At 41.2% G+C, this 9,681-nt stretch overlaps 4 protein-coding genes across 5 annotated transcripts in view; all 4 read left to right on the forward strand.

Moving 5' to 3' along the window:
- Positions 1-9,681, forward strand: part of LOC139549743 (gastrula zinc finger protein XlCGF17.1-like) — a 627,316-nt gene that overhangs the window by 369,039 nt on the left and 248,596 nt on the right. The gene's annotated exons all lie outside the window — the stretch shown is intronic.
- The window catches only part of LOC139548119 (zinc finger protein ZFP2-like), a 408,144-nt gene that overhangs the window by 238,175 nt on the left and 160,288 nt on the right, over positions 1-9,681 (forward strand). The gene's annotated exons all lie outside the window — the stretch shown is intronic.
- The window catches only part of LOC139548854 (zinc finger protein 180-like), a 300,106-nt gene that overhangs the window by 141,069 nt on the left and 149,356 nt on the right, over positions 1-9,681 (forward strand). The gene's annotated exons all lie outside the window — the stretch shown is intronic.
- The window catches only part of LOC139550153 (chemotaxis regulatory protein ChePep-like), a 214,713-nt gene that overhangs the window by 122,035 nt on the left and 82,997 nt on the right, over positions 1-9,681 (forward strand). The window lies entirely within an intron of this gene.

The following is a 9,681-nucleotide window of genomic DNA, read 5'->3' on the forward strand; positions in this document are numbered from 1 at the left end:
CTTAATAAATCTACATCATGGATTAGAGTTTCTGTATCAAAATGGACTTTTAACAAACTCAAATCCTTTGGAGTAATTTTGAACCAAGCCAACAGCATCTTCGATAAATAGGACATTTATTTAAAATCAAAATCACATTTTATTGGTCACGTGTTTAGCAGATGTTTATCTGTAGCCGAGGCAGGGCAGGCCAGGAGCAAGGAAAGAGGGTGTGGTCCAACAGGCATAGATTAGAGCCAACTTTTTCTTTTCCCTAGTTTATGGTGTTTAAAAAGAATTTAAAAAATTTAACTTCATTAAAATTATAGCTCACAACTGTGCGGGGGGAGAGGGGTGGGGGTGCTAAGGAGCATTCACATATATCTACACACTTTCAAACACACAATTTTTAGTATTTTATTTATTTATTTATTTTTCCTCCTTTTCCCCCTTCTACGCCAGTTTCAGCATTACGGTGTATCTGTGGTCCATTTGTCCCACGGCTTTCTTCAGTGATGGGTTGTGAGTGGCTCTTTTAATGAACTTCTGGCCAATGCTTGACTGTCTATTGCTGGTTGATGTCAGTCCAGATATGCTGTTAACGTAGTGTTTGCTGATGTATCTTGTAAGCCATTTTTGTTGCCATGTTTTGGTTTATCTGTAGCCGATTGATCTGCTGTGGTGAAGCTGTTATCCAGGCTGGGAGGGCGTATTCAGAGAGGGATCGGATGTAGCCGATGTAGACTTTCAGCTGTTATCCAGGCTGGTAGGGCGTATTCAGAGAGGGATGTAGTGATGTAGACTTTCAGCTGTTATCCAGGCTGGGAGGGCGTATTCAGAGAGGGATGTAGTGATGTAGACTTTCAGCTGTTATCCAGGCTGGTAGGGCGTATTCAAAGAGGGATGTAGTGATGTAGACTTTCAGCTGTTATCCAGGCTGGTAGGGCGTATTCAGAGAGGGATGTAGTGATGTAGACTTTCAGCTGTTATCCAGGCTGGGAGGGCGTATTCAGAGAGGGATGTAGTGATGTAGACTTTCAGCTGTTATCCAGGCTGGGAGGGCGTATTCAGAGAGGGATGTAGTGATGTAGACTTTCAGCTGTTATCCAGGCTGGGAGGGCGTATTCAGAGAGGGATCGGATGTAGTGATGTAGACTTTCAGCTGTTATCCAGGCTGGGAGGGCGTATTCAGAGAGGGATCGGATGTAGTGATGTAGACTTTCAGCTGTTATCCAGGCTGGGAGGGCGTATTCAAAGAGGGATCGGATGTAGTGGTGTGGACTTTCAGCTGTTATCCAGGCTGGGAGGGCGTATTCAGAGAGGGATCGGATGTAGTGATGTAGACTTTCAGCTGTTATCCAGGCTGGGAGGGCGTATTCAAAGAGGGATCGGATGTAATGGTGTAGACTTTCAGCTGTTATCCAGGCTGGTAGGGCGTATTCAAAGAGGGATCGGATGTAGTGGTGTGTACTTTCAGCTGTTATCCAGGCTGGTAGGGCGTATTCAAAGAGGGATCGGATGTAGCTGATGTAGACTTTCAGCTGTTATCCAGGCTGGTAGGGCGTATTCAAAGAGGGATCGGATGTAGTGATGTAGACTTTCAGCTGTTATCCAGGCTGGTAGGGCGTATTCAAAGAGGGATCGGATGTAGTGATGTAGACTTTCAGCTGTTATCCAGGCTGGTAGGGCGTATTCAAAGAGGGATCGGATGTAGCTGATGTAGACTTTCAGCACTGTCTGACACAAATAAAAAAATGAAAATAAACAGAAATATTTAGTCCACGACAAACAGAAGACTAACAACTGAAAGACTAATGAGCACCCTAAGGAAATGCCAACAAAGGAAAAACCCACATCAAGAGACAGGAAGTGGAGCAACTAAAGGTGTTGACTATCCACATCTATCAGACAACTGGAGACAGACACTCTTAAATAGAACCTGGACCAGCTCAGGTGAAACACCTTCCCACTAACGAGATGGACAAGCCAGCGCATGTGTAACACATACTGACTAACGAGGTGACACCAATCAGTGCATTCTACGTGCTAACGAGCTATACGTGCTAACGCGCTATAAGTGCTAACGAGCTATACGAGCTAAAGTCCAACCTCAAAACATAAATGGAAAAACCAAAGCCTGTAACACCTTACCCCTTGAGACAAATATCATATATTTTTGGACACGTTTGCCCACCCCCAACAGAAAACAACTTCCATTTCACATAATCAACTACAATGTTTCTACAATATAAACATGGTGTCTACTGGCAGTCAACAATTAAAAACAAGAACAAACAAGTATTTCTAAATAATAATATACAATCGTATTATTTTTTAAATCATTTTTCTTTCAATAGAATCCTAAAACCCACTAGCTTCTAGAACTCTCGTCCCCTTGGAACGAGCCCCCAAAAAAATCGTCTCCAATACGGAAAAACGTGCAGTCAAAATAAATTGTGATACATGGCAACGCAATGGCTAAACGCAAAACTTGTTGACTGCCCACCCTTGAGACAATCAGCAACCAACTCCTGCAATATCCGTAGTAACTTTCCACCTTACTTCTCTCTCTCTTTTCAGGGTTCACTCGATAGGCATGTTGTTGGATCGGGCCCAGTCCCCAATGTCATGCATTTGGGTTAGCACATCTGAGAATGAATCCTGATATTCTTAAAGCAGGGCAACATTGTCAATATAATTGTACCCAAAAATGGTCAGCTTGTTGCATAAATAATAATGATTACTAAATGTTACGTTAATTGTAAATATGAAAATCAAAACCAAATGTACACCCCTTTGTTAATATGTATTGGCAATAATTAACTTAATGGTGAGGCATGGAATAATAAAACATGTATCTTTTGTCAGGCTGAATGTTTGAAATATGAGGTGATTTGAGTCATGTTTCTTCAGTAGTGGAATAAAGACAATTAGCATTTGAATGTTGTCAAGAAATACTGGAGTGATGTCAGATTGTTAATAAAATTGATTATAGACCAATTTATTATACTGCTTTCATGTGTGTATATACACAAACATCTGCAACAATGATCATATTACATGTATTTTTTTAAAAAGGTTACGTTTTGGTTGATGTTTGGCTCTGAATATGTCTCGAAATAATTTATTATAATAATATAACATACTAATAATGAATAACGAAGACAATTCTGGTTGTCTGTGAATATCTTCCATAACGTTACTATAGTTAATTGCCGTAAATATTAGAAAGCCGGGTTTGACCGTCGGCGTTGTATGAGCTGCAGTACAGTACCGTTATCTAGCTAGTTAACGTTATGTCCTAACTAGGCACAACTAGGTTTGGATTATTTCCCTCAACTATATTCTTTCCCATATATTGTATATCGTTTCCATAAAGTCAACATGGCTTTACACTCATTAACGTAAGTTTCCAATCTAGAGCAGTTCTCACTTTTGTGATAATGAACTAGCTAACGTTAACTAACTAACTAAGGACGGTGACCTGTCCAGACGAGATGTTACAATGAACTGAATCGTCAATGGAGGTCTTCCTCTTTATATAGCCTGCTACAGCATGCAATACTATTAACTCACAAGGGGGCATAACGTTACATGGACAATACTATCCCATTTTGGAAACGTTACATGGACAATACTATCCCATTTTGGAGACGTTACATGGACAATACTATCCCATTTTGGAAACGTTACATGGACAATACTATCCAATTACGGAAACGTTACATGGACAATACTATCCCATTTTGGAAACGTTACATGGACAATACTATCCCATTTTGGAAACGTTACATGTACAATACTATCCCATTTAGGAAACGTTACATGGACAATACTATCCCGTTTTGGAAACGTTACATGGACAATACTATCCCATTTTGGAAACGTTACATGGACAATACTATCCCATTTTGGAAACGTTACATGTACAATACTATCCCATTTAGGAAACGTTACATGGACAATACTATCCTATTTTGGAAACGTTACATGGACAATACTATCCCATTTTGGAAACGTTACATGGACAATACTATCCCATTTTGGAAACGTTACATGTCCGCCCCCTTGTGGAGGGAAATTAATATCTTAGATGGTAGCTGTAGATGGGATTCAAATGCATAATGGTATTAATACAGTGTCTAGACTACCTCTTTTGTATAAATGCCCTTCAGAATCCAAACACAGTATTGCCACGCAGCAAAATGTTGCGTATAATCTTTCAAGTCAGCCTGATAAAATATTGAACAATTTGTGTACAAAGATATCTTGAAATGTGATATTAGGCCTGTATGGCAGTACTGTTACTGTATGGCAGTACTGTATTGGCTAGTGCTTTCTCCAATATGTTCTTCTATTTTACATTACATGTCAATGCCATTTATCTTTCAATATTTATTTAATATATATATTTAATTGCTTGACACATTTTCTCTTCCTTTGAAATTCTTATAGGACAGAACATGGACACAATGCAATTGGGATCAAGAAGAAGGTACAGATATGTTGTAGGACAGCTGCATTTGAAGTGTACATTTAACCTACATAGCAGTCAATAAAACTGAAATCTGTTAGCATACAAATGTGTACAAATGATCTTTTCAGATCTTCTCAGAAATAAATCAAGAGAGAGAGTGTGAGAGTCGACTGACTCTCAGATCATCCTCCACTGACTCGGCCCTGTCTACACCTCCAAGGTGCCCCGCTCACACAGGAATACACACTCAGACCTTACTAGACTTGTATATAAACTACACTTTGCATGTTTCTCTCACCTCTTTTTTTTAAAACTAGGTTTGAGGGCATTTACCCAGGTCGTCAGGAGCCAGGTCATTTACCCAGGTCGTCAGGAGCCAGGTCATTTACCTAGGTCGTCAGGAGCCAGGTCATTTACCCAGGTCATTTACCCAGGTCGTCAGGAGCAAGGTCATTTACCCAGGTCCTCAGGAGCCAGGTCATTTACCCAGGTTGTCAGGAGCCAGGTCATTTACCCAGGTCATCAAGAGCCAGGTCACTTACCCAGGTCATCAGGAGCCAGGTCATTTACCCAGGTCGTCAGGAGCCAGGTCATTTACCCAGGTCGTCAGGAGCCAGGTCATTTACCCAGGTTCACAGGAGCCAGGTCATTTACCCAGGTCGTCAGGAGCCAGGTCATTTACCCAGGTCGTCAGGAGCCAGGTCATTTACCCAGGTCGTCAGGAGCCAGGTAATTTACCCAGGTCGTCAGGAGCCAGGTCATTTACCCAGGTCGTCAGGAGCCAGGTCATTTTCCCAGGTCATTTACCCAGGTCGTCAGGAGCCAGGTCATTTACCTAGGTCGTCAGGAGCCAGGTCATTTACCCAGGTCATTTACCCAGGTCATTTACCCAGGTCCTCAGGTACCAGGTCATTTACCCAGGTCGTCAGCAGCCAGGTCATTTACCCAGGTCGTCAGGAGCCAGGTAATTTACCCAGGTAATTTGCCCAGGTCATTTACCCAGGTCATTTGCCCAGGTAATTTACCCAGGTAATTTACCCAGGTCATCAGGAGCCAGGTCATTTACCCAGGTAGTCAGGAGCCAGGTCTTTTACCCAGGTCGTCAGGAGCCAGGTCATTTACCCAGGTCGTCAGGAGCCAGGTCATTTACCCAGGAGCCAGGTCATTTACCCAGGTTCACAGGAGCCAGGTCATTTACCCAGGTCGTCAGGAGCCAGGTCATTTACCTAGGTCATCAGGAGCCAGGTCATTTACCCAGGTCATCAGGAGCCAGGTCATTTACCCAGGTCGTCAGGAGCAAGGTCATTTACCCAGGTCATTTACCCAGGTCGTCCGTAGCCAGGTCATTTACCTAGGTCGTCAGGAGCCAGGTAATTTACCCAGGTCATTTACCCAGGTTGTCAGGAGCCAGGTCATTTACCCAGGTCGTCAGCAGCCAGGTCATTTACCCAGGTCGTCAGGAGCCAGGAAATTTACCCAGGTAATTTGCCCAGGTTGTCAGGAGCCAGGTCATTTACCCAGGTCATTTACCCAGGTCGTCAGGAGCCAGGTCATTTACCCAGGTCATTTACCCAGGTCGTCAGGAGCCAGGTCATTTACCCAGGTCCTCAGGAGCCAGGTCATTTAGTCAGGAGCCAGGTCATTTACACAGGTAGTCAGGAGCCAGGTCATTTACCCAGGTCGTCAGGAGCCAGGTCATTTACCCAGGTCCTCAGGAGCCAGGTCATTTACCCAGGTCGTCAGCAGCGGTCACCAAGTCAAGATTCACATCCCCATTGCCAAATGTGGTTAATTTCTTTCATATCAAATGAGGAGAGACAAACTTATCACACAAGTCAGAGTTATTCTTAAACTAAATCTTTATTCACTTATTAATAAGGGAGCAGGTCAATACAACACGCAACTATAAAGTTAATCAATTGAGTGCTGTACGATGATGGCTGGTTGACAAATCACCCCCAGATGATTCGTTGAGAGCCACGAGACAGAAGTACAAAGGTCTTTCAACCTACATGACGAACAACAGATGTATAGAACGGGTCACAAGGTTAAGATTTGTATGAAAGATACTTATAATTCTCAGCAGACAGTATCTGCTCTAAAAACAGTACTCTTTGTGTAGAGACCAGGGTCTGGCCCTGGGGTCATCTATCCCTGGTACCATATAGAACAGAAACATTAACTCATGCTCTGGAATGCGGTCTCTTTAGGTTTTATCACCCAAAAGACATTGTAAATCTCCTGTCAGTGTTTTCTCCCAGAGGCCCATCCTCAGTAGAACACACAGACACAATAGTTCTAAGAACCCTCTATTCTGTTGCATAAAACAACCATTTGATGCAATAAAAGTATTATAACATAATGTTGCAGTTTTGCTCTCAGTGTCCACTGAAAGTTGACTAGCAACAACAACTGGGACATAAAATCTGCCCAAGAAGAGGCAAACAAAAGAAAAACCCACAACAAACTTAAAGACAGGAAGCAAACCAAAAAGGTGGAGCAACTAAAGGTGTTGACTCTCCACATCTATCAAGACAACTAGAGCACTGGGCCAGACACTCTTAAATAGAACCTGGACCAGCTCAGGTGAAACACCTTCCCACTAACGAGATGGACAAGCCACCACAGGTGTAACACATACTGACTAACGAGGTGACACCAATCAGTACGTCCTACGTGCTAACGAGCTATACGTGCTAACGAGCTATACGTGCTAACGAGCTATACGTGCTAAAGTCCAATCTCAAAACATAAATGGAAAAACCAAAGTTTGCTCACCACCGACAGAAAACAACTTCCATTTCACATAATCAACTACAATGCTTCTACAATATAAACATAGTGTCTACTGGCTGTCAACAATTAAAAACAAGAAAAAACACATTTCTAAATAATAATATACAATCGTATTGTTTTTTTAATCCTTTTTCTTTCAATATAATCTTAAAACTCACTAGCTTCTAGAACTCTCGTCCCCTTGGAACGAGCCCAAACAAAACCTCATCTCCAATACGGAAAAACGTGCAGTCAAAATAAATTGTGATCCATGGCAACGCACTGGCTAAACGCAAAACTTGTTGACTGCCCACCCTTGAGACAATCAGCAACCAACTCCTGCAATATCCATAGTAACTTTCCACCTCTGCAGAGCTTCTCTCTCTTTTCAGGGTTCACTCGATAGGCATATTGTTGGATCGGGCCCAGTCCTCAATGTCATGCATTTGGGTTAGCACATCTGAGAATGAATCCTGATATTCTAAAAGCAGGGCAACATTGTCAATATAATTGTACCCAAAAAATGGTCAGCTGGTTGCATAAATAATTATGATTACTAAATGTTACATGAATTGTAAATATGAAATATAAAAACCAAATGTACAACCCTTTGTTAATATGTAGTGGCAATAATTAACTTGATGGTGAGGCATGGAATAATAAAACATGTATCTTTTGTCAGGCTGAATGTTTGAAATATGAGGTGATTTGAGTCATGCTTCTTCAGTAGTGAAATAAATACAATTAGCATTTGAATGTTGTCAAGAAATACTGGAGTGATGTCAAATTGTTAATAAAATTGATTATAGACCAATTGATTATACTGCTTTCATGTGTGTATATACACAAACATCTGCAACAATTATCATATTACATGTATTTTTTTAAACAAGCAGCTTTTTCAACTTGTAGAAAACAGCTGGCTACATTTTGAAGTGCTGCATTTTGATTAAAGTGGGTCACCAACGCAGTAAGTGTAACACAGCTCTTTTTTTGTTAGTCACTTTTTGTTAAATAATACTCTTTCAATTCAGAGCCTGGATTTTCCCCTGAGGCTAATATCCATATCATGCTGCAATCAATTGAACAGGGCAAAGGATAAGTTAGAACATCATTAAAATACTCCTACTACAATGTTAAAACATTCTACATTGTGACATCATTAAAATACTCCTACTACAATGTTAAAACATTCTACATTGTGACATCATTAAAATACTCCTACTACAATGTTAAAACATTCTACATTGTGACATTATTTCATTGATATCATGAAACAACTTCTTCATGTATGTATTTTCTGATGTTTGATCAGACACCTTTTATCAGAGTATCTCTTCCCACATTGATCACAGCTATGAGGTTTCTCTCCTGTGTGTGTTCTCTGGTGTGAAGTCAGCTGGCTAGATGAAGGAAACCTCTTCTCACAATGATTACAACTATAAGGTTTCTCTCCTGTGTGTGTTCTCTGGTGTCGAATCAGATGGCTTGATGTAGTAAAACTCATCCCACATTGATCACAGCTATAAGGTTTCTCTCCTGTGTGTGTTCTCTGGTGTGAAGTCAGCTGGCTAGATGTAGGAAAACTCTTCCCACATTGATCACAGATATAAGGCTTCTCTCCTGTGTGTGTTCTCTGGTGTACAGTCAGATAGCAAGATGTAGTAAAACTCTTCTCACATTGATCACAGCTATAAGGTTTCTCTCCTGTGTGTGTTCTCTGGTGTCGAATCAGATGGCTTGATGTAGTAAAACTCATCCCACATTGATCACAGCTATAAGGTTTCTCTCCTGTGTGTGTTCTCTGGTGTATTTTAAGTTCTGATGAAGATGTGCAACCTTTCCCACAGTCAGAGCAGCAATGAGATTTCTTCCCTGTGGGTCTCTGCTGGTGTTTCAACGTGGAGAGACTCTTCTCTGCCTCTACAGCATCATGAGGTTGTTGAGGCTCCCCAGAGGATCCACGATAGTCACGTCTCTCTCCTGTGTGAACAACAAGTCAGACAGATGGTTTAAGGCCCACAACAGCAGACATCCACTGTAAAAGGTGATGTGTAGCCATGATGTTGTACAAACAATGACGTCTGTAATGAATGTTCATTATTTGACATTTGTCTTAAGATTGTCAAGTGAACAACAATAGTCATATAACGTGTAAGGTAACTTATTTGAAAAGTCATTACTTTATTACATTGTTCAACATTTGTCATAATTATTTAAAGCAGTTCATTTGTATCCGCTCTCTCGTTAGACTTCGGCTGCATATTTTCCCCCATTTTCTTCAAATCTCAAAACGTTGAAGCCACAACCATTTCCTGAAGAATTGCATTATGGGCCCTAATGTACTGCGTGTCGTCATATTTTGGCGAATTTAGTACGACATCCGGGAACTTTTGGCATACTAACTACATCATACTATGACCAATAAGCAGACTATATACTCAAATAAC

Source organism: Salvelinus alpinus, chromosome 2 (assembly GCF_045679555.1).
Source record: "Salvelinus alpinus chromosome 2, SLU_Salpinus.1, whole genome shotgun sequence".
Classification (NCBI taxonomy): Eukaryota; Metazoa; Chordata; class Actinopteri; order Salmoniformes; family Salmonidae; genus Salvelinus; species Salvelinus alpinus.